Below are 23,391 nucleotides of genomic sequence, written 5' to 3'. Positions count from 1 at the left end.
GGAGGTGGGGGAAAGAATGGAAGTCCAGATTGGGGAAACCTCAATGGTTTTTCGCCACACATAGTGTGGGTCCTTATAAGACCCATTGGGGGTCGCACCTATGAATTATTTTATTATATTAAGAAATACTCACATATATTTTGTGGGGCCCACACATATTTGATAAAAATAAGTAAATTATTGATAATGATTTTTTTTTTCAACAAGATATAGGTAAATAATTCACAAAATTTACCTATATCAGTATAAAAAAAATCAAATAGATTATCTATTTTGTACTGATGCAAATTTACCTATACCTATTTAGGCTTCAACCCTAAAAAGTCAGATGCAAACCAATTTTTTTTTTTTTTTTTTTTTTTAAGGTAAGAGATGCAAAACCAATGGTACTTAGTTACCTTATTAACTAAAGACATTTTATTATTTTATTTATAGTATAAAATCAAATAGAAAAAATTGTAAAAAAAATAAAGAAACAAAGAATATAAAATCAAATAAAGAATAACAAAAAAAAAAAAAATGAAAAAAGAGACGATAAATAAATTGAGAAAGAAAAAGTGTATCTAATTGTGGGGAACATCTTTTCCCAAATTTTCTTTAACCCACACTTATAAAAAGGAAGAATAAATAGGAAAAAAAAAGAGGAGAGAGGAGAGAGGAGAGAGGAGATATGAGAGAATAAATAGGGATTGAGGAGTAAGTTTCTAATTATAAATGACATTTTGAATATCTAATAAGATTTTTTTTTCAAAAATTTCCTTTAATCCACGTTTATAGAAAGAGATGAGAATAAATAGAAAGAAAAGATGAGAGAGAAAAAAGTGGGGAGAATAAATAGGAATTGAGGAGTTAGTTTTTAACTAGAGATGACTTTTATATTCATTATTTTACATTTAAAAATTGTTCTCAATATTGGGGGGCGGCAAATAGTGACATTTCACATGTGAGAAGAGGAAAAAGTGGGAAAATGAAGGAAATTAATATAAAAAATCCAAAAATTAAAGGAATTAATAAAAAATCCAAAAATCCACTGTCTTGATGCCTCCTTGGAATTTCAAAGCCCTCGGGAGAATCAATAGTGTTGTCGTCGCCAATGCTATTGTTGTACTCTAGCCTTACTGAGTGGGGAAAACACCTCTTTCATTAAAGCTATCCCTTGTTCCTCCTCCATGCCTAATATGGAAACCCTCTTGCCTAAGTTAACACATACTACTAGCTCTTGTAATCCTTCCCTTCCTTCCATCCTAGGTCCTAGTCCTATATGCTCAACCCTACCTAGCTTGTGTACCTCTTTTGCAATAAACAATTTACTAACCTGCTCTACCCCTTACCTCCTTGCTTCATCCAGATCCTACATCTATCCCTCCAAACCACTTACTTCACCACTCGATCTCCTCACTTGGTCCCCACCACCAACACCCCCCCCCCTCTAACTCAAGAATTATCCAACCTTCTCTCCCTAATGGGCCCCCCACCTTCACCCCATTTAAGCCCATCCCTTAAACCCCACAACCACTTTCTTAGGCCTTATCACTAACTACCCACCCTCTCTTAATCCCCCTCCTTCCCTATCACCTTAGCCCACTCCCAGCCTCTAACCCAATGCCAAACATTGTCTCAACCTAAACCAAACCCCGACTATCATAGGTATGATTCCCTCTTAACTGGGCCTAAATCCTCACTCCCTTTTCCCACTTCACCTAAGCCCTTTCTAATCCCTCCAAACAAGCCTATATTTCTCCCTAGACATCTGGCCCACCCTACCCATTCCTACCTTCCCCCTCCCTCAGCCATTCTCTTCTTCCCCTTCATCTCTTGTTTTTGACCTCCTCGATTGTGGGCAACCTATCTTTTAAGTAAAATGGACCTCTCCCCATTGTGCAACAAGGAAAACCTTGGAGGCTTTGTTGTCACACCCCACCTGTCCGTATTAGTTCCTCCAGACAACCTGTGGGTGCGATCCGTCACAGGATCCTCAATTTTATCATCAATAATAAATGCAAGTAATAATAATCATAAGCAATAACAAGTTCGAATCATTAATTAAAAAGGATTACAGGAGTCCAAAATACTCCAAAGAAATGAATAAAAAAGAAGAATGAAAGAAATCAAGTTCCAAAATTTATCGAGTTCAGTCGAAGCAATAAATAAACTAAAATAGTTTTATTCTAGTAACTCGTTCTTTGGGCTATAGCCTTTGCTTCAGTTTTAGCAATATAGGGAATTCTCCAGCTTTGCTACAAAGCCTTCTCAAAATCCCGAGCGATCTCGTCCTTTGGGTGCTATAAGCGCATTCCATCCATCTGCAGGAGGTTTCATAACATGCATCTCCGTCTCCCATTGACGATACCACATTCTCTTCATAGGAGTTGCTCCAATCATACGGAACCTCACCTGATTAGGTAAACCCATCTATATAATATAATGTAACGTACAAAGAAAAGGAATGAGTTCGACAAACTCGAGTAAGGAAAACACTTCTCACATGCATATCGACAACATATCCAAGTAAGCATATATGTAATGAATGTTATGCAAATATATGAATGCATCTAGAATCTAACTATGCATATATGTAATGAATATAGCCTTTGCTTCAATTTTAACAATATAGGGAGTTCTTCAGCTTTGCTCCAAAGACTTCTCAAATTGCTGAGCGATCTGTCTCCTTCTGTCGTTAATGAGTGCTATAAGCGCACTCCATCCATCCGTAGGAAGTTTCATGACATACATCTCCCTATCCCACTGATGGTACCATATTCTCTTCACAGGAGTTGCTCTAGTCATACGGAACCTCTCCTGATTCGGTAAACCCATCTGTATAATATAATATAATGTAACATACAAAAAAAAGGAATGAGTTCGGATGAACTCAGTAAGGAAAACACTTCTCACACACATATCGATAATAGATCAAAGTAAGCATATATGTAATGAATGTTATTTGCCATATATGTAATGAATGTTATGCAAATATATGAATGCATCTAGAATCTAACTATGCAAGTCTCTACATGGTTGACATGCTTTAAGATATAACACCAGCCCTCCTCTGGGTAGGTCTAGTCACTCTGATCCAACACAGACTAGTTACCTCTTTTAGGATCCTGAGTAAAGGGGTTCAGTCCTCGTAAATCAACCACGAATGAGGGTTTAGGTCAACACACTCTTACCATGACCATTGGCATAAGTACTGGCGCATGTCGGGGTTTCTAATCCAATGCAAGGTCATACGGTAACATACTACATGTAGTCCAGATACTTCCCATATGGCACCAACCAACTCGGTTCAATATTTTTCCCTACTTAGTAATGAGAACTCTCACGAACTGGCTACCGCTGTTGGACTCCATTCCCTAACCCTATGGTCATCCACATATTGTTGGGGCGGATGCTCTCATGACCCCTCACGACTTCCAACCGCTCCTTGGATATCTATAAGCCCAAACCCTAACATATGCAACCGTACCAATGCATGATCAACAGTGGACTACTGAATCTCCGCATGGAATGGTTACCGCTGTAGGATGAAACGGAGTCACGTTACTATTATCACAGATCATTCGGTTTCAATTCCCCTACCAAAATAATAGTAGCATGTATGGGTACCTAGCCATGCAATCTAGACTCCCTAGATATGTCATCCAACAATCATAGTAGTGCTAGGCATCAATAAGCATGTGTCCCATACCACAACCCTCTGATACCCCAAGCAATCGATACCCTTCCATCATAATTACATCACTTCATCAACCATTATATCATAACCATTCATTCTATATCACAAAGTGATAAACTACACATAACATCATCTGCAACATACATTCAACTACTAATTAATGAAATATACAACTACAACAAGTTATAAGAGCAATGATACATGTAAGAATTAAATAGTTCATTATAAAACATATCATCGCATATATATAAGAATGTGTCCTTACCTGTAAATATGTAAAAGCTTACTAAAATGCAAGTAGACCTCACCCACAACAATTCCAGAGAATCTCAGCGATCACCTAAATATAGAGATGCAAAAATATATAGAAGACATGAGTCAAATCAGAGCAAAGACCAACTTCACAAAGCTACTGTGACCTAGCGTGTTGCTTGGGGCGGTTGGCTGGGTCAAGCGACCACCCCTGTTCCAGACTACTTCTAAGTCCAAAATTTCGACTTTTGATCTCCTAATTTTAATCCGATTTTGGGAATATTTAAATCTGAATTTCGTCCTTAAGGAGCCTACAACACAAGCACGAAACAAGACCCTAAAATTCTAATGATTCAATATTTAAATCATCTCCTTCAATTAAATCTATCCTTAATTCGAATGCAAGGATCCATTTTTGAATAGGATCTAATCAAAATCACTGATGGGGAATAGAATCAACACAATTAACTAACCATCAAGCCAAGGGGAAGTAGATCCACTCCATTCAAAGGGATGAGGAAAGAATATAGAGAGTGTGGGATCACTTACCTCCACTTGACTTGCAAATCTGACAAAGGATTGGATCTTCTTCACAAACTACGCTTCTCTCACCTTCCAGCATGTGTTCTCTGCCTCCTAACTATCCACAGCAAAAATCCCGAATAGAATAATGCGTAAAAATGTCGAGGTTTGCTATATATGGGACTGGGGGCGAATTAGGATAAAAATCCCGCAAGTAGACCTGGCGGTTGCTTGGGGCGGTTGATTGGTCAATCAACCGCCTTAAGCAACCACCCCCTAGTACTTTTCAGGACTTGGGTGCTTTGCTCAAGGGGTTGATCCCCAACTCAAACCTAACCCTATACAACATGTGGGGAGTTTTTACTTTGGTTTTTGACATCTTCAAACACACCCTGAATCTGACTGGTGATCCACTTTCCTAGTAAGGCAGGTTCTTCATCAGTAGAATCCATATCCATGGACTCAGGGTACGGATAATGGACTTCAATCCGGATACTCCACAAGTTATTCTAGCTGGACTTCGGGTTATCGGACCTGCAATATGGATCCCGGGTTAGAATTACGGGGGTTGTTACATTTGTGATTGAAACCCCTACCTTTTCGTATGTCTTGGACCACGATGGTTACAGGAGAATGAATTGTATTACCAAGTGGCATTTTTAAGCTATGGATATTTTCTTGATGATTTCAAATCTCTAACAAAGAAGAAGAAAAAGAAGGGAGAGAAAAACTAAGACTATTTTACCGAATTTTACAATTTTCCTTTAGTTCAAAGTATACACTCTCTATAATGGTTGCAAGAGAAACTTATTGCCTTTTATTGAGCATGTATTTTCTTTGTTTTAGCGGGCTTCCCTTCTCTTCCCCCCCCCCTCTTTTTCCCTTTTTTGGTCAATGAATAAATTAATCATCAAGAGAGAATAAAATATTTATGTCTGAGAGTCACGATTTAGAAGCTAATTTTAAAGATAAAATAATCATCTTCCATGCTTTACTCTTCAGTCAACGTTTAAAAACTAATTTCTAATTCCTATGCCTTTATCTTTAGTCCTACATCGTAAAACTTTCAAAATGTTTGCCTCTTCATAGATCTAAGCTTTACAACCATCAATTGTGGAGCTTTGTAACATGAGCTTGTAACCAAGCGGGGCTCAAAGTGATTGAACGTTGGCTCAACCCTTGTTAAGTCGAGTTTGAAGGTGCTAAAATTGGTATGTTTGGTCCAAATTGAGAGTTGAGCTATGTGGCTTGAGGGAAAGCATAAATTTTGTGGTTCCTAAAGTGGAGGGTAAGGCGTCAAGTTGGTTTCATAAAGCAGCGAGAACCTCCCGCTCTTGACGGTGGAAGGATAACAAGACAATATACCTTCAACCCGCAGTACCCCAAGAGATGATCCTAACTAAACAATCACCTTTTTATACTCATCAATGAACCCATGTTATAGAAGAGGATGAATCATGTGAAATCCAAGTAAGGTTTTGCCAGATACGTGTATTAGGAGTTTGGACATGTGGAATGGAGGGCAATGCGTCAGGCTGGTTTCTCAGAGCAGCGAGAACCTCCCACTCTTGATGGAGGAAGGATAATAAGCCAATGCACCTTCAATCCATAGTACCCCAAGAGATTATCTCAATTGAACGATCACCTTTTTAAACTCATCAATGGGCCCATGTTAAAGAAAAGGATGAATCATGTGAAATTCCAGAAGGGTTTCCCTAGATACGTGTATGAGGAGTTTGGACATGTAGGATGGAGGGTAATGGGTCAAGTTGGTTTCACAGAGTAGTGAGAACCTCCCGCTCTTGACAGTGGAACGATAACAAGCTAATGCACCTTCAATCCTTAGTACCCCAAAAGATGATCCCAATTGAACAATCACCTTTTTAAACTCATCAATGGGCCCATGTTATAGAAGAGGATGAATCATGTGAAATTCCAGAAGGGTTTCCCTAGACACTTGTATGAGGAGTTTGGACATGTGGGATGGAGGGTAATGCGTTAGGCTGGTTTCATAGAGCAGTGAGAACCTCCCGCTCTTGATGATGGAAGGATAACAAACCACTGTATCTTCAACCCATAGTACCCAAGAGATGATCCCAATTAAACGATCACCTTTTTATACTCATCAATGGGCCCATGTTAGAGAAGAGAATGAATCATGTGAAATTTCAGGAGGGCATGTAAAATCCATCCCTATCCTAACCCTGACGCTAACCCGGATCCACTGTTGTTTTTCGGTCTGAAGACCTGAAGCGGTGGTAGAAGAGACTTATGGACCCTTTTGATTGATAATTATGAGTCGGAGACCGAGCCCATGGACATTGACGATGATACCCCTTACTTGAGTACATTGTCGGTGTTTAGTGGAAGTCTGCGCATCAGAGAAGAATGATTTAGTTGAAGTACCTAATGGACTCCCGTGCACAATCCGAAGGTATTACCCAAAACTAGACTTCTTGTCAATTCAATTTGACCTTGTATAGCCCTCCAAATCTCTGTCCGAAGTTGCTGATCAAAACCTGATTTTTTCTGTTGAATCACATTTTGGTCAATCCTCTTTGGTCGATGACATCGACCAAGGACCATCCACCAAAGTTCCCCAGACAGACAAGTTAATGATTCTTGGAATATTAACTATTCTATTTATACTAGCCTCATGTTTTGAGCCCTATTGCAATCATTATCACTCTTGAGAACGTGGGGAGAGCTTCCCAAAGCAACTCCTAGGCATTTGTGAAGAAGATCCCACCAAAACTCATTTTTAATCATTGTTCCTTGTCTCCGGCTACAACTAAAAGATATGATTCATCACTTCCACTCTCCATTCTATTCTATTCTATTCTTTTCTATCCCTCTTTTGCTGTTGAGACCTTGGAGATGGTGCTACAACCTTGCAACCATCACTCCAATTGTCCACTCTTGCTTAACCTATGATCCTCTCACTTGTCTATTGATGTTGTGCCCCCATTTCAAGCCTTGCATATACATTCTTTGATTTTCTCCTTAACTTCATGCCTTCTTGTACAAAACTGAGGTATATAGTGTGCTATGTACATGTTTATCACTAGCATATGATCCTAATCAAATTCCTTTAAGTTTCCTTAGCTAATGCATGCCCTTTGAATGTCAATGCAATCAATTTCAACTCATGCTATGATGCTTGCCTCTTGAACTTAATAGCTCAATTTGGGGCTTTCTATTTAGACCATTAGATTATGTAAATTCCTTGATTTGTAGTGTCCTCTTACTGTTCTTAAGCATCCCTCCAAGTTCCGGATCTATCCGAACCCCGGAAGACCAATTTCGGACCAAAATCCCCAAAACCCACTATTCTGTCCCGAAGACATTTTGGTCGATGCCATCGACCAAGGACCATCGACCAAACTTGTTGCTAACAGCAACCTCAGCCAGTTTTGACCCGTTTGACATCCGATCTTCTTGATTTCTTCTCTAACCTCTTACTTATGTTTGTTTAGGGTCTTAACACTACTTTTGGATCATTCCTTGTTAATTCTTGATTCATCATCAACTCAACCTAAGGTAAGGATGGTTATTTCCATAAACACTTAGATCATGAACTTATGTTTGGTGCTTGTACTTAATGAACATAGTCTTTTAATTGCTTTTGATTATTATAAGACTGCTAGACATGTTTTAGAACAGTAGTATTGTGATTTCTTATACTCTTGTTAGAATGGTTTATTATTCTTGTATTTATATTCATGATGGATCAATTCAATATTATGATTTAACTTGTATCATGATGATGTATCAATTGTATGAGATATGATGGACTTGGGTATGCGATTGCCTAGGTATAACTTGGGATTGGGGAGTGTCCTATTGACGCTTTTGTCCTTGGGCATCGGAGGGAATAGTATGGGATGTTCTCCAAAGGTGCCTATCGACACTTTCCCTGGTTATTGGATGACATACATAGGATTGTCTAGTTGTGTGGCTAGGATTGTCCTTGTCGTGTCAGATCCGAATCGGAAGGGCATTGAGACCGAACGACCCGTGGTAGTGTATGGTTGGATGGGTGCTCAAGACCGGTAACCAACCCGGGAGAGGACATGAACCATACTACGGATACCCGAAAGGGGCCATTTATTGGTAGGGTTGCAAATAGCTAGACTTGGGCTCACGGGCGCTCAAGACCGGTAACCAACCCTTGAGAGGACGTGAGAGCTTCCCGTTTACTATTTGCGGATGACCAATAGGGTTGATGAGTCCGTAATCCGGGATTACGCCGACTCTAGTGTGAAGGATACCGGAAAGGATCGCTTGGGGCGAGGAATGGACGTATCTAGATCCGAGTTGATACAACTGAGTAGATGACTTGCATTGGGCTAGGCTTTACCGCGACATGCGCCAATACTTATACCAAATGGTGATGTGAGAGAGCGGTGACCGAATCCCCTACCATGGTTTTAGAGGACTTTACCCAATTACCACGGCAGTCCCAAGATACGGAATTGGTTGAGGGAGAGTGACTGACGACCCAAAGAAGTATGGTGCTATGGCTTAAAGCATGTCTACTATAGAGACTAGCATTCCTAGAGTTAGAATCATATTTGCATCATATGTCTCATATCACATTGCATTATGTTATGATCTGTATTTGTATGATTTTAAATTATGGAATAACTGCCTTGCTGAGTTCTTTTGAATTCATTCCTTTCGTGCAAATTTTGTTTGATTTTCCCGCAGGTATTGAAGACTTTGATGGCACACTCTACGTGACGGACTTTGATTCCTCATACTACCCTCCGTGTGGTAGCTACGGTGAAGATCAATGTTATGGTGCCGAAGAGGATTATTCTACGTTCCAGGGTTAGCCCCACTATTGTGAGGGAAAGACCGTGCTGGGCTTTCTTCGTCCACACCTATGAATTGACGATCATTAGGATAGAAGAAACCCTTATCTAGTGCCCCATTTCCCTAGATTATTGTTGAACACTTTGGATATGTAATTAACTTTCTTGGAGTTCCTTTTTAAACATGGATTGTAACTTAACTTGATTTTACTATCTTTCCGCTGCTTTGAGAGAGTGACTTTTACTCATTTTTTCATTCTCATGATTACACTTATACACTTGGTATTATATATTTCCGTACTCTGATTAGTTGATCTTATCTTATTCTTAATATCTATTATTTGTTGATTTTACCTTGATTATTATTGTTCATGATTGTGTTATCGCGTATGTGGGAGGCATGGTCCCTCGATTCTTGATCCTTGGACTGTGGATCACATTTCCGGGTATGCCAGATAGGGTACCGGCTGGCTGGATGTGACAGATTGGTATCAGAGCCCAAGATCAAGTGGAACCCTGACCACAAAAACAATGACGGAACATTCTGAGTCACAGATCCAAAAGTGACTCAAGTGCTCTTAGAGGTGAATAATAGATAACCTGGGCTAGCAACCAAATTAATGAAGCACAAATTGAATTTTGAATAAGACACAATAATATAAACAAAATAACTGAACTTCATTAATCACATAAGAGAGTTTTACAAGTCTGAAAAGAAATACATCTAAGAAAGCATAAAAGGAAACTCCTAGTACTATCTCTCTAGGTGATCGACTTCGACGATCCGTCCGATCTCTCCTAGATCCGAACTCCTCCTCCGATCGTGCAAACCTCTCACCTAGGGTGCACATGTATAACTCCATCCTCCTCTCGTCCAGCCTCTATAGCCTTCGACGAGCCTCGATCCTCTCAAGTATGGAATGAATCGATGAGCGATGAGAAGCCACACCTGGAGCCTCGGAAGTTGTGTGAGATGGACCTCCGACCTCGAGAGAATCGTGGAGTAGGAATCTCCTCGTGCCTCGGAATCTCATTCGACCCTCGATCATCATCATCCCCATGCTCATCATTGTCCTCATCACCACTATCATCACCATCATCATCGTCGGTATCCTCATCCTCTCGAGTCATCATCCTCTGATGCCTCATCGATGTCATCCTCATCCTCTGATCTGGCGGCATCATGGAGCCCCATCTTTCTAATCAACCATGAGCCGATGTCCTCACCTATGTCTCGGCCTTGAATCACTGGTGTATCCTCCAAGTCCACATCAAAGTGCTCAAAAATACGGGTCAAGAGTCAATCGAAAGCCAAGTTCCTACCCCAGGAAACTCAATCCGATCAATCATGACGTTCTGCATGATGTATGCTAAGTCTATCTATAGTCCAGTGTACATGCTGTAGATAACCAATGCCTCCATCGCCGACACCTTGCTGTGGTGCCCTGCCTTCGGAAGGATGTTTCACTCGACGATGCGAGCGATAACCCGAGCTGAAGGACGCATCACGGTACCACTCCGGGGCATATAGCGAGTTAATGTCATCCCATAGAGTCATGGATACCTCGTATGTCTCATATGGAAGAAGAGCCTCAGTGATGTATGTACCGGCGGGAATCCACCAACGGGAATGTCGTACAATCGGGACATCCAAGATGCGAGCCAGTGTCCTAGTAGTGAAACTGATCTCCTTGCCCCCAACCATAGAGTCCATGACGATCCTAGAACCATCTCGTGGGTCATCCTCGATACGGTATGTCAGGTTACTATAGAAGTACCTGACGAGATCTGGATAGACCGGATATGCCGTAGTGTACAAATGAAGCCAATCCATAGCCTCCAGTCTCTCTCGTATGTGAAACGTCTCTAGGTCATCCACAACAACCAACCGTCCATGCTCGATCGGTATGTCATGGAAGTAGTACTCATGTAGAAACTCAGCCATGGGAGTGGTGAAATGCTCCTCGTCCGTAACCTCCAACAGGGGAACGTGTCCTCGACCTCTATCATCCCATCACCCTCCTCTAGGCATAGTGGATCTGTTGAAACAAAGAAAGAATTTCATTTGGATTAGTCCCAGTGTGTAATTGCTAAATGAAGGGCATTTTCGTAAATTTTTGGACAATTTTGACCTTGGTAAAATTTCGAATCGATCATTCTAACATGTGCATAAGACCTGGATAAACATGCTGGAACACTTTGTTTGGTGAAAATCCATCATTTTGGCATCTTCAAAGTGAAAATTCAGCAAGTAGGAGAGAAAATCCCTCTTTGGGCTTGCGTTTGTGAAATTTTGAAAATTGGAATTTGACCGAACGGAATGTGGGAACACCTTCCCCATAGTGAATCAGTCATGTAGAAATTTGTTTCATGTTAAAATTCATTTTGGTTTGAAAATGGAACAAGTTTTTGTAAAGTTGGATTTTTGTGAGATGAATAGTGATTTTGGAACCAAAGTGTGTGCAATCTTGTGTTTTAAGCTTAATCTTGCTTGGCAACTAATGGGAACATGTTTCTAAACACCCCTATGCATGATCCTAACCATTAGCAACAAGCATTGTTCAGTTTTTAAGAGAAACACATCAATGGTAAATGAAAGTTTCAAGAAAAGAGAAGAAGAAAGAGAGTTTACTTGTATAGATGATCAAAGGAGACTTGCAAGTGTTGATGGAGCCTTGAATCAAGCCTTGGAATCCTTAGAAACCCTAGAGAGTCGTTTTCCCCAGAGCCAAACTCGAAATGGTAGTGTGAGAAATGAAAATGAAAATGAAATGAGAAGTGGGCCCTTTAAATCTGATTTTTCGTGCAGAATCATTTTGGTCGATACCATCGATCAAGGAGCATCGACCAAAATAGGTCATTTTGCTACCTTGGGCTGTTTTTGGAAAATTTTGATTTGTGAATTGATTTCCTTGGATTTTGACGAATGTTGACTTATTTGCTTACTATGTTGATAGTTCTAACCATGATTTGAGTATCCTAATCTTTGATCAAGTTGTTTTGACATATTTGAATTTTGGTGTCCTTATCTTTGATTCTTGCAAAATGGTCCTGCTTAGAAACCGTTTCGTTGGGTCTGGTAGCGCCGGAAAGGAGGAAACACCTGCTGGGGGCTCTGACCAGTAAACGCAGGAAGATAGCCACACCACGAATGGCATTCTTGGTGCCCCCGATATCGGAAGTTTTAGAGATATCGCCAGCGTCATGACCAACATGATGCAACAGCAAGCTGCCCAATTTAACCAGATGATGGCTGGTTTTGCTACCCTTCACAATGAGAACTGTGCCGGAGTTGGGACTTCTAGTGCCGCAACCCCTCTTGTGGAAAGATTCATCGGGACACCCCACACCCGTTTGATGGAAAGTTTCCTAAAGTTACAAGTGCCTTCTTTCACTGGAGTAACAAAAGGACACTCTCTTTCCAAACAAGTGGCTTCGAGAATTGGAGAAAGCCTTTAGACATTTGCAATGTTCTGATGCTTAGAAAGTGTTGTTTGCAGAGCAGAAGCTTTAGCATGAAGCTGATGCATGGTGGACCTCTACCAGGCCCATCCTCGAGAATCTTAATGCCAGTGTTGTCTCCTTGGAGAAGTTTAAGGAAGCATTTTGCAAGAATTACTTTCCAGAAGCCGTAAAAGATGCCAAGGAGGCCGAGTTCATGGCTTTAGTGCAAGGTCCCTTGTCTGTGCTTGAGTATCGGCAAAAATTTGAAGAACTTTTCTTCTTCGCCCCCGAATCCATAAGTCCGATGATGCTAAGGCAAAAAAGTTTTTCAAGGGTTTGCGGCCTTCCATTAAGGCATACCTCACAGTCTTGCCTCTGGAGGGTTATGCTCAGGTTGTCCAAAACTCGAAGAAGCTTGAAGAAAATGAGAAGGAAAATGCTCGAGTTCAAAGACCCTGGCAAGCTAGGCCCCCTGGCTTTGTAGACCGCATTGATTGGAGCTTTGCTAGACCTGCTCCTTACCCTGCTCCTGCCTTTCAGCCGAGGAATTTTGGCCAGAGTTCTAGTTCTTTTCTTGTGGGCCATCATGGTCAGTCCAGTGGAGTCAGACCTTCGGGAGTTACACATCCACCTAGACCTGGGATGGTGAATCGTAGGCCTGCATTTCAGAGACTTCCCCCTGTTGCAGCTCCTGTTGGACAGAGAGATTCCACTTGCTTCCTCGCAAGGCATGAGGCCATTATGCCCGCTTTTGCCCAAAGAAACCAGCCCAACCTTATGCTCCAGTCATGAAGAGTGCTCCTGTTCCTGCCCCTGCCCCTTCCTCTGGCAGAGTATTCAGCATATCTGGTGCTGAACATGATCCTTGCCATGATGTTGTCACAGGTACATTGTTGGTTGCTTCTTTTCCAGCATTTGTTTTGTTTGATATGGGTGCATCCCATTCATTAATATCATCTACTTTTGCTTTGAAGACTAACCTGACACCTCGGTGTTTATCTAGTTGTTGTCAATTAGTACCCCTGTTGGGTCTGCTGTTAAAATAGATAAAGTGTTAGAAGATTGTCCTGTATTAATTTGTCGAAAGAACCTGAAGGCAAATCTAGTGTTGTTTGACATGAGAGATTTTGATGTGATCTTGGGAATCGATTGGTTGACATTCTATAATGCCATAATCTTGTGCTCTTCAAAGAAGATCCAGTTTCGAGTGGAAGAGAATTTAGTTTTCGAGTTCAAGGAGAGAAGGGAAGAATTAGCAAGAAGACCTTGACCGCTTTAATGCAATTCCATGCTTTAGTGGAAAGTGTTTCACCTGGAAGCAAGGTCAAAGAAGGGAAGAGAGTTGAAGAAGTCAGAGTTGCTGGTGATTTTGCTAATGTATTTCCAGATGACTTGTCAGGATTGCCCCCTGATAGGGAAATTGAGTTTTCCATAGGCTTAACTCCTAGAGCGGCTCCGGTATCTAAAGCTCCGTACAAAATGGCACCTACCGAACTAGAAGCGTTGCAAACACAATTGAATAAGCTCTTAGAGAGAGGTTTTGTGTAGCCAAGTGTATCGCCTTGGGAGCTCCAGTCTTGTTTGTAAAGAAGGACGGTAGCATGCGTCTGTGCATTGATTACCGGGAGTTGAACAAGCTGACGATAAAGAATAGATACCCGTTGCCTCGGATTGATGATCTTTTCGATCAGTTGAAAGGAGCAGCTGTATTCTCAAAGATTGATTTGAGATCGGGATATCATCAGTTGAAAGTGAAGTCAAGTGATATCTGTAAGACGACGTTTAGAACAAGGTATGGACATTATGAATTTAGAGTTATGCCTTTCGGCTTAACTAATGCTCCTGCCGTGTTCATGGACCTCATGAACCGAGTATTTCATGATGTCCTCGATAAATTTGTAATTGTTTTCATTGATGACATCTTGATCTACTCAATGAATGAGAAAGAGCATGCGAAGCACCTGAACTTCACATTGCAAAGGTTGAGAGAAAAGAAACTCTATGCTAAGTTTAGCAAGAGTGACTTTTGGCTCTCAAGGGTAGTATTTCTCGGCCCTGTTGTTTTAGCTGAAGGTATTTGTGTGGATCCTGAGAAGGTGCAAACAGTTGCTGATTGGGAAAGACCGAAGACCGTAACTGAGATAAGAAGTTTCCTTGGATTGGCGGGATACTATAGAAGATTTATTAAAAACTTTTCTAGGTTGGCTGCTCCTATGACTAAGTAACTAGAAAAGAAGAGAAGTTTGTGTGGACCAAAGCTTGCGAGAAGAATTTCAAAGAGCTGAACGTTAGATTGACAAGCGCTCCGATTTTGACTATACCTGATAGTTCCGGTGGATTGACAGTCTACACTGATGCTTCCAAGATCGGTTTGGGTTGCGTGTTGATGCAACATGGTAAGGTAGTGGCATATGCCTCTCGGTAATTGAAAGATTACGGGCGGAACTACCCCACTCATGACTTAGAGCTTGCCGCTGTTGTCTTTGCTTTGAAGATTTGGAGACATTACCTATACGGTGAGAAGATTTCCATCTTCACGGATCATAAGAGTTTGAAATACTTCTTCACCCAGAAGGAGCTGAACATGAGAAAAAGAAGATGGTTAGAATTGGTCTCTGACTATGATTGTGACATCCAGTACCACCCAGGTAAAGCAAATGTAGTTGCGGATGCTCTTAGTAGGAAAAGGCAAAGGAAGGATTTAGACTTGAATGCTTTGAGTCGGCCTTTGTTGTCATGGATGGAAATATTCGGTTTGGAAGTAGTTCCTAAGGGTTTGGATTTTGTTCTTTATGCCATGACTGCAAGATCCACCCTTAGAGACAAAATTGTTGCTTTGCAAAGTTCTGATCAAGAGTTGAAAGAGAGGATTGAGAAGATTGCCTTGAATTCAGAAATGGACCCTGCTTTTAGTACATCTATGGATGGTACCTTATCGTTTAGAGGTAGACTCTATGTGCCTGCTATTGATGAAATCAAGAAGGAAATATTGAAAGAAGCACACCAGTCCATCTTTATAGTACACCCTGGAAGTACCAAGATGTACAAGGACTTAAGGGAACATTTTTGGTGAATGGTTTGAAAGCTGACGTTGAAGATTTTGTTGCCAAGTGTGAGACTTGTCAACATGTGAAAGCCGTTCGCCAACCTCCATCTGGATTACTTTAACCCCTTCCTATTCCTAGTTGGAAGTGGGAAGATATCTCATTGGATTTCGTGACTAGCTTGCCCCAAACAAGTAAAGGAAATGACACTGTGTGGCTGATTGTTGATAGGTTGACCAAATCAGCCCATTTTATTCCTATGAAGATCACTTACACTTTGGATAAGCTAGCTAGGCTTTATGTAGACAATGTAGTTCGTCTACACGGAGTGTCTGTGAGTATTGTTTCTGACCGTGATCCTAGGTTCACCTCAAGGTTTTGGAATGGTTTGCACAAAGCCTTGGGAACCCAATTGAATCTGAGTACAGCTCATCATACACAGTCTGATGGACAATCTGAGCGGACAATTCATATATTGGAAGACATGCTTAGATCTTGTGTGGTAGACATGGGTGGAAATTGGGATGAACACTTAGCTCTAGTTGAGTTTGACTATAACAACAGTTATCAAGCAACAATAGGCATGGCTCCATTTAAAGCTTTGTATGGTAACACTTGTTGGACGCCTTTGTATTGGACTGAGACAGGTGAAAGAAAAGTCTTGGGTCCAGAGATGATTGAAGCTACAAGTGATATGGTTGACATGATTAGAGAAAGGATCAAGTCTGCCTAGTCTAGACAGAAATCTTATGCCGACAAGAGAAGAACCGACTTAGAATTTCCAATTGGAGAGAAAGTTTTCCTCAAAATGTCACCTATGAAAGGGGTGATGAGACTCAATGTGAAAGGGAAGCTTAGCCCTCGCTTCATTGGACCTTTTGAGATTTTGGAAAAGGTTGGACCTGTAGCATACTGCTTGGTCTTGCCCCCATCTCTTGCTAGAGTTCACAATGTGTTTCGTGTTTCGATGCTTCGAAAGTACATAGAGAACCCGGAACACATACTATAGCAAGCACCCGAAGGACTTAGTGTCGATCTTTCTTACGATGAAAGACCAGCCGAGATCCTAGACAGAAAGGACAAGCAGTTGCGGAATCGACCATTCCTTTGGTGAAGATTCGATGGAAGAACCACACACTAGAAGAAGCTTCTTGGGAGAAGGAAGAAGACATGAAGGATAATTTTCCTCATCTTTTTGGAAGCACAGGTACACTTTCAATTTCGAGGACGAAATTTCTTTTAAGGGGGGGAGAATGTAAAATCAAGCCCTATCCTAACCCTGACCCTAACCCGGATCCACTGTTGTTTTTTAGTCTGAAGACCCAAATCGGTGGTAGAAGAGACTTATGGACCCTTTTGATTGATAATTATGAGTCGGAGATTGAGCCCATGGACATTGATGATGATACCCCTTACTTGAGTACATTGTCGGTGTTTAATGGTAGTCTGCACATCGGAGAAGAATGATTTAGTTGAAGTACCTAATAGACTCTCATGCACAATCCGAAGGTATTCCCCAAAACTAGACTTCCTGATTGAATTATAGAAGAAAACTCCATTCAATTGGACCTTGTATAGCCCTCCAAATCCCTGTCCGAAGTTGCTGATCAAAACCTGATTTTTCTATTGAATCACATTTTGGTAGATCCTCTTTGGTCGATGCCATCGACCAAGGACCATCGACAAAAGTTCCCCAAACAGACAAGTTAATGATTCTTAGAATATTCTCCATTCTATTTATACTAGCCTCGTGTTTTGAGCCCTATTGCAATCATTATCACTCTTGAGAACGTGGGGAGAGCTTCCCAAAGCAACTCCTAGGCATTTGTGAAGAAGATCCCACCAAAACTCATTGTTAATCATTGCTCCTTGTCTCCATCTACAACTACAAGGTATGATTCATCAGTTCCACTCTCTATTCTATTCTTTTCTATCCCTCTTTTGCTGTTAAGACCTTGGAGATGGTGCTACAACCTTGCAACCATCACTCCAAGTGTCCATTCTTGCTTAACCTACGATCCTCTCACTTGTCTATTGATGCTATGCACCTATTTCAAGCCTTGCATATACATTCTTTGATTTTCTCCTTAACTTCATGCCTTCTTGTACAAAACTGAAGTATATAGTGTGCTATGTACATGTTTATCACTAGCATATGATCCTAATTAAATTCCTATAAGTTTTCTTAGCTAATGCATGCCCTTTCAATGTCAATGCAATCAATTTCAACTCATGCTATGATGCTTGCCTCTTGAACTTAATAGCTCAATTTGGCGCATTCTATTTAGACCATTAGGTTATGTTAATTCCTTGATTTCTAGTGTCCTCTTACTGTTCTTAAGCATCCCTCCAAGTTCCGGATCTATCCGAACCCCGGAAGACCAATTTCGGACCAAAATCCCCCAAACCCACTATTTTGTCCCGAAGACATTTTGGTCGATGCCATCGACCAAGGACCATCGACCAAACTTGTTGCTGACAGCAACCTCAGCCAGTTTTGACCCGTTCGACATCCGATCTTCTTGATTTCTTCTCTAACCTTTTATTTATGTTTGTTTAGGGTCTTAACACTACTTTTGGATCATTCCTTGGTAATTCTTGATTCATCATCAACTCAACCTAAGGTAAGGATGGTTATTTCCATAAACACTTAGGCCATGAACTTTTGTTTGGTGCTTGTACTTAATGAACATAGTCTTTTAATTGCTTTTGATTATTACAGGACTCCTATACTTGTTTTAGAACAGTAGTATTGTGATTTCTTATACTCTTGTTAGAATGGTTTATTATTCTTGTATTTATATTCATGATGGATCAATTCAATATTATGATTTAACTTTATCATGATGATGTATCAATTGTATGAGATATGATGGACTTGGGTATGCGATTGCCTAGGTATAACTTGGGATTGGGGAGTGTCCTATTGACGCTTCTGTCCTTGGGCATCGAAGGGAATAGTATGGGATGTTCTCTGAAGGTGTCCATCGACACTTTCCCGGGTAATTGGATGACATACATAGGATTGTCTAGTGGTGTGGCTAGGATTGTCCTTGTCGTGTCAGACCTAAATCGGAAGGGCATTGAGACCGAACGACCCGTGGTAGTGTATGGTTGGATTGGCGATCAAGACCGGTAACCAACCCGGGAGAGGACATGAACCATGCTACGGATACTCGAAAGGGGCCATTTATTGGTAGGGTTGCAAATAGCTAGACTTGGGCTCACAGGCGCTCAAGACCGGTAACCAACCTGTGAGAGGACGTGAGAGCTTCCCGTTTACTATTTGTGGATGACCAATAGAGTTGATGAGTCCGTAATCCGGGATTACGTTGATTCTAGTGTGAAGGATACCGTAAAGGACCGCCTGGGGCGAGGAATGGACGTATCTGGATTTGAGTTGATACGACTGAGTAGATGACTTGCATTGGGCTAGGCTTTACCGCGACATGTGCCAATACTTATACCAAATGGTGATGTGAGAGAGTGGTGACCGAATCCCCTACCATGGTTTGAGAGGACTTCACCCAATTACTACGGTTGTCCCAAGATACGGAATTGGTTGAGGGAGAGTGACTGACGACCCAAAGAAGTATGATGCTATGGCTTAAAGCATGTCTACCATAGAGACTAGCATTCCTAGAGTTAGAATCATATTTGCATCATATGTCTCATATCACATTGCATTATGTTATGATCTGTATTTGTATGATTTTAAATTATGGAATAACTGCATTGCTGAGCTCTTTTGAACTCATTCCTTTTGTGCAAATGTTGTTAGATTTTTCCGCAGGTATTAAAGACTCTAATGGCACACTCTACAAGACGGACTTTGATTCCTCATACTACACTCCGGGTGGTAGCTACGGTGAAGATCAAAGTTATGGTGCCGAAGAGAATTATTCTACGTTCCAGGGTTAGCCCCACTATTGTGAGGGAGCGACCGTGCTGGGCTTTCTATGTCCACACCTATGAAGAGACAATCATTAGAATAGAAGAAACCCTTGTCTAGTGCCCCATTTCCCTGGATTATTGTTGAACACTTTGGATATGTAATTAACTTTCTTGGAGTTACTCTTTAACACATGGATTGTAACTTAACTTGATCTTTCTATCTTTCCGCTGCTTTGAGAGAGTGACTTTTACTCATTTTTCTCATTCTCATGATTACACTTATACACTTGGTATTTTATATTTCTGTACTTTGATTAGTTGATCTTATCTTATTCTTGATATCTATTATTTGTTGCTTTTACCTTGATTATTATTGTTCATGATTGTGTTATCGTATATGTGGGAGGCATGGTCGCTCAATTCTTGATCCTTAGACTGTGGATCACATTCCCGGGTATGCCAGATAGGGTACCAGCTGGGTTGATGTGACAGGGCGTGTATGAGGAATTTGGACATGTGGCACGGATCCAAACCATTCATTGGATGTTGGCTCCATGTACCAGTTTTTAGTGCCACAACCTTCTATTTTTAATTCAGAGTTGAAGTGTTTTTGACTTGGCAGAGTCATAAGAAAAAGAAGGATTTTATTCGAAGGATTGCTAGGTTGATAATGACCGGCACCTCTTAATGAAGAGGTTGAAGTCACAAGTTTGATGCTCCTAGTAGTATATGTAATAGTCTGCACCCCTTAATATAGAACTAACAATTTCCAAAAGGGAGAAGAAGGATTTTAAAATTTAGAGCAAATTTATGCCATTCCTCTCTACTTCAACTCTATTGACGAAAATTCCCTTACTCAAACTTTCACATCTGGTTTCCCCAATAAACTAAACTCTCACCTCTCCTCCTTTGATATGTTTAACTATCCAAGTTAACCCTATATTTTCCTAATCCAACTTTTTTTTTTTAACTTTCAACTTCAATCGGTTCATATTATCTAGTTCAAATTTACTACTTGTGCCGCCAAACTATCCAAGTAAATTTTATTTTATTTTACTTTGATGAAAGTTGATTTCAGCATTTGAGAAGCTGTAGGATACTTGGCCGCCTCTCTGTTTGCCTTCTCCATCTCCAGCCCCACCCCTGTTTTGCTGCCTCACCTCCCTCTCTCCCTCTCTCCTGTGACCGGTTTAGAGAGGAAGAAAAAAACAAATAAATAAAAAAATAAAAAAAAACTCACAGTTTCCCATTCTATTCGTCTCTCTCTCTCTCTCTAATTTCTATTTTTCTCCAATTGGTGGGACACCCCTGTCTATTCTTTTCGCCTCTCTGTTTGCCTTGTCCATCTCCACCCCCACCCCTGTTCTACTCCCTCACCTCCCTCTCTCCCGTGAACGGTTTAGAGAAGGACAAAAAAAAAAGAGGTCCAGGTAGATGCGAAATTCGGTAGTGCATTCTACATCTTTGAAGGTTTTATGCCAGAGCTGGAAGTATCTCCTGTGGATCTGGAAGCTTTGCTACTGCAAGAGTTTCGTGTTGCTGGTCGCCGCCGGTGTGTCTTGGCCATGGCTATTGTTTCCGCCCTTGAGGCATGTTATCTCTCCGCCTTTGAGGCGTGTTATCTCTCCGCCTTTGTGGCATGTCTATGCCACAAAAGTGTCGCCTCTTTGAGCGTTTGTGATGGAGGATATGTATGTCGTGTTCCTTGTGCTTAATTGTTGTTGTGGTTGTTACAACCACTTTTCTAAGGGATTGGGCTCAACCCATTCCTTAGCGTGGATGACCTTGTCTATTGCATGTATAACATTTGGTCACTTTCCATTCCCTGGTTCAGATCGAACCTTGTGTTTTCATGCATTTATCTTTTGTATTTCTTTCTTTTATTTATTGTGTCTGTATTTTCTTTCCAGTTCATGAATGAAGCTTTTCAGTTTCATACAAAAAAAAAAAAAAAAGAGAAAATATCACTTACCTCCCCTCTTACCTGGCAGATATATCAAACACCTCCCATTTGTTAACTTTCTTGGTTAAGTTTAACTTTTACCGTTAAATATTTTTCTAAAACTCCAAACTACCCTTAGCTAAAAATATTTTTTATTTTAAACCATAAATTACCGTAATCACCCAAATAGTTAAAATACTAAATTACCCTCAATTAAAATAATTATTAAAAACCAAAACACTATAGTTAAAATCCAAATTATATTTAATTATTAAAAGCCCAACATACCATTTTTCTTTTTTTAATTTTATCAAACAATTAAAAAAACGTACTACTATCAACTAAATAAAAAATGCAATTAAAACTAAAAAAAGGGTATGTTGATAAAATTAAACACATACTACTATTTTGGGTTTTTTTTTAATTGTTTGATAAATTTTTGTATGTTGGGCTTTTAATAATTAAAGATAATCTGGGTTTTAACTATAGCGTTTTGGTTCTTAACAATGATTTTAATTGAGGGTAATTTAGTATTTTAACTGCAAGGGTGATTACGGTAATTTAGGTTTAAAATAAAAAATATTTTAGCCAACAGCAGTGTGGAGTTTTAGATAAATATTTAACGATAAAAGTTAAATTTAACCGAGAAAGTTAACAAAGGAGAGGTGTTTGATATATTTGCCAGGTAAAAGGGGAGGTAAGTGATATTATCCAACTAAGAGGGGATGTAAGTGCTATTTGTCCAGCTAAGAGGGAAGGTAAATGATATTTACCCAAAAAAGAAAAGGATACTTCAGTGGTTCAAGTAATAAATTTAAGTTGAAAGAGAAAAATTGACTATGTTAAAAAAATATAGGGGAAGTTGGGAATTTAAAAATAGCAAGGGAGAAGTAGAGGTGCAAGTTTGGTTTTCTAGGGAAATCAGATGTGAAAGTTAAGAGTAGGGAAATTTTAGTAAATAGACTAAGTATAAGGGATAAATAAAAACTTGCTGTAAAATTTATCTTCATTTCACATTTTTTCCTAATATAATATTAATAACTTAATCAAAATGTAATTACTTCCAAGAACAAACTATTGGTATTTCACATAGAGTAAGGGGAACAAAAGGGTCTATCTATAGGCAAATTTCAAAAATTAGGGGAGAGGCGGGCTATGGCCACCTTGGCCTAGGATAGCTCCCCTCCGGTCTGAGCATTGATAAAGTGAACTAAAAAAACTCATAGGTGAATCCCTCTTAAATGTGAGGTGAAGAGGTATGGGAGAAAAAAATTATAAGCCATATTACATCTAAAACACAAAGAAGATTTTTATTGGAGAAAAAAAAACCCTTCCCCAGCGTTCATGGCAAAGTCAAAAAGGAAAAAAGAATTTTAACAATCATGAATTGGAAAAATAGTAACGACTAAATCCAATTGAGAAAAGAATAAAATACTCAAAAGACAAGGAAGAAAATAAAACTGGATACGAAAAAAAAGATCAGAAACCTTTTTGATAAGTTCATGGTGAAGTCTAAAGTAAAAGCATAAAAAAAAATCTAGAGAATCGTGAACAGAAAAAATGGCTATTGTTTAGAAATAACTTTCAAGTGCAATCGAGTAAACGATAAAATATTCTTGTCCCGAGTGAGTCATAAAAAAAACAGTAAAATATTCATGTAAAATATTCTTGTTCAAATTTCAAAATTCATCATTTACAAGGTAATTTCTAATTCACATGCTTTGCTTTTTAGTCCCACATTGAAAAACTCACAAAATGTTTGTCTCTTTAGAAATCTAAGCTCTACAATCATCAATA

The 23,391-nt window shown here is 40.0% G+C and overlaps 1 non-coding gene across 1 annotated transcript; it reads left to right on the top strand.

The window, feature by feature from the left end:
* Positions 1–5,566: 5,566 nt before the first annotated feature.
* LOC149024019 (signal recognition particle RNA) lies at positions 5,567–5,868 on the top strand. The gene has a single exon (XR_016171976.1).
* The last annotated feature ends 17,523 nt before the right edge of the window (positions 5,869–23,391 follow it).

The sequence above is a fragment of the Hakea prostrata genome, chromosome 2 (genome assembly GCF_041222555.1).
Source record: "Hakea prostrata isolate BN-2017 chromosome 2, UWA_Hpros_2, whole genome shotgun sequence".
Classification (NCBI taxonomy): domain Eukaryota; kingdom Viridiplantae; phylum Streptophyta; class Magnoliopsida; order Proteales; family Proteaceae; genus Hakea; species Hakea prostrata.
The sequence above is the reverse complement of the archived record's forward strand: the minus strand, read 5'-3'. Positions and strand labels throughout refer to the sequence as shown.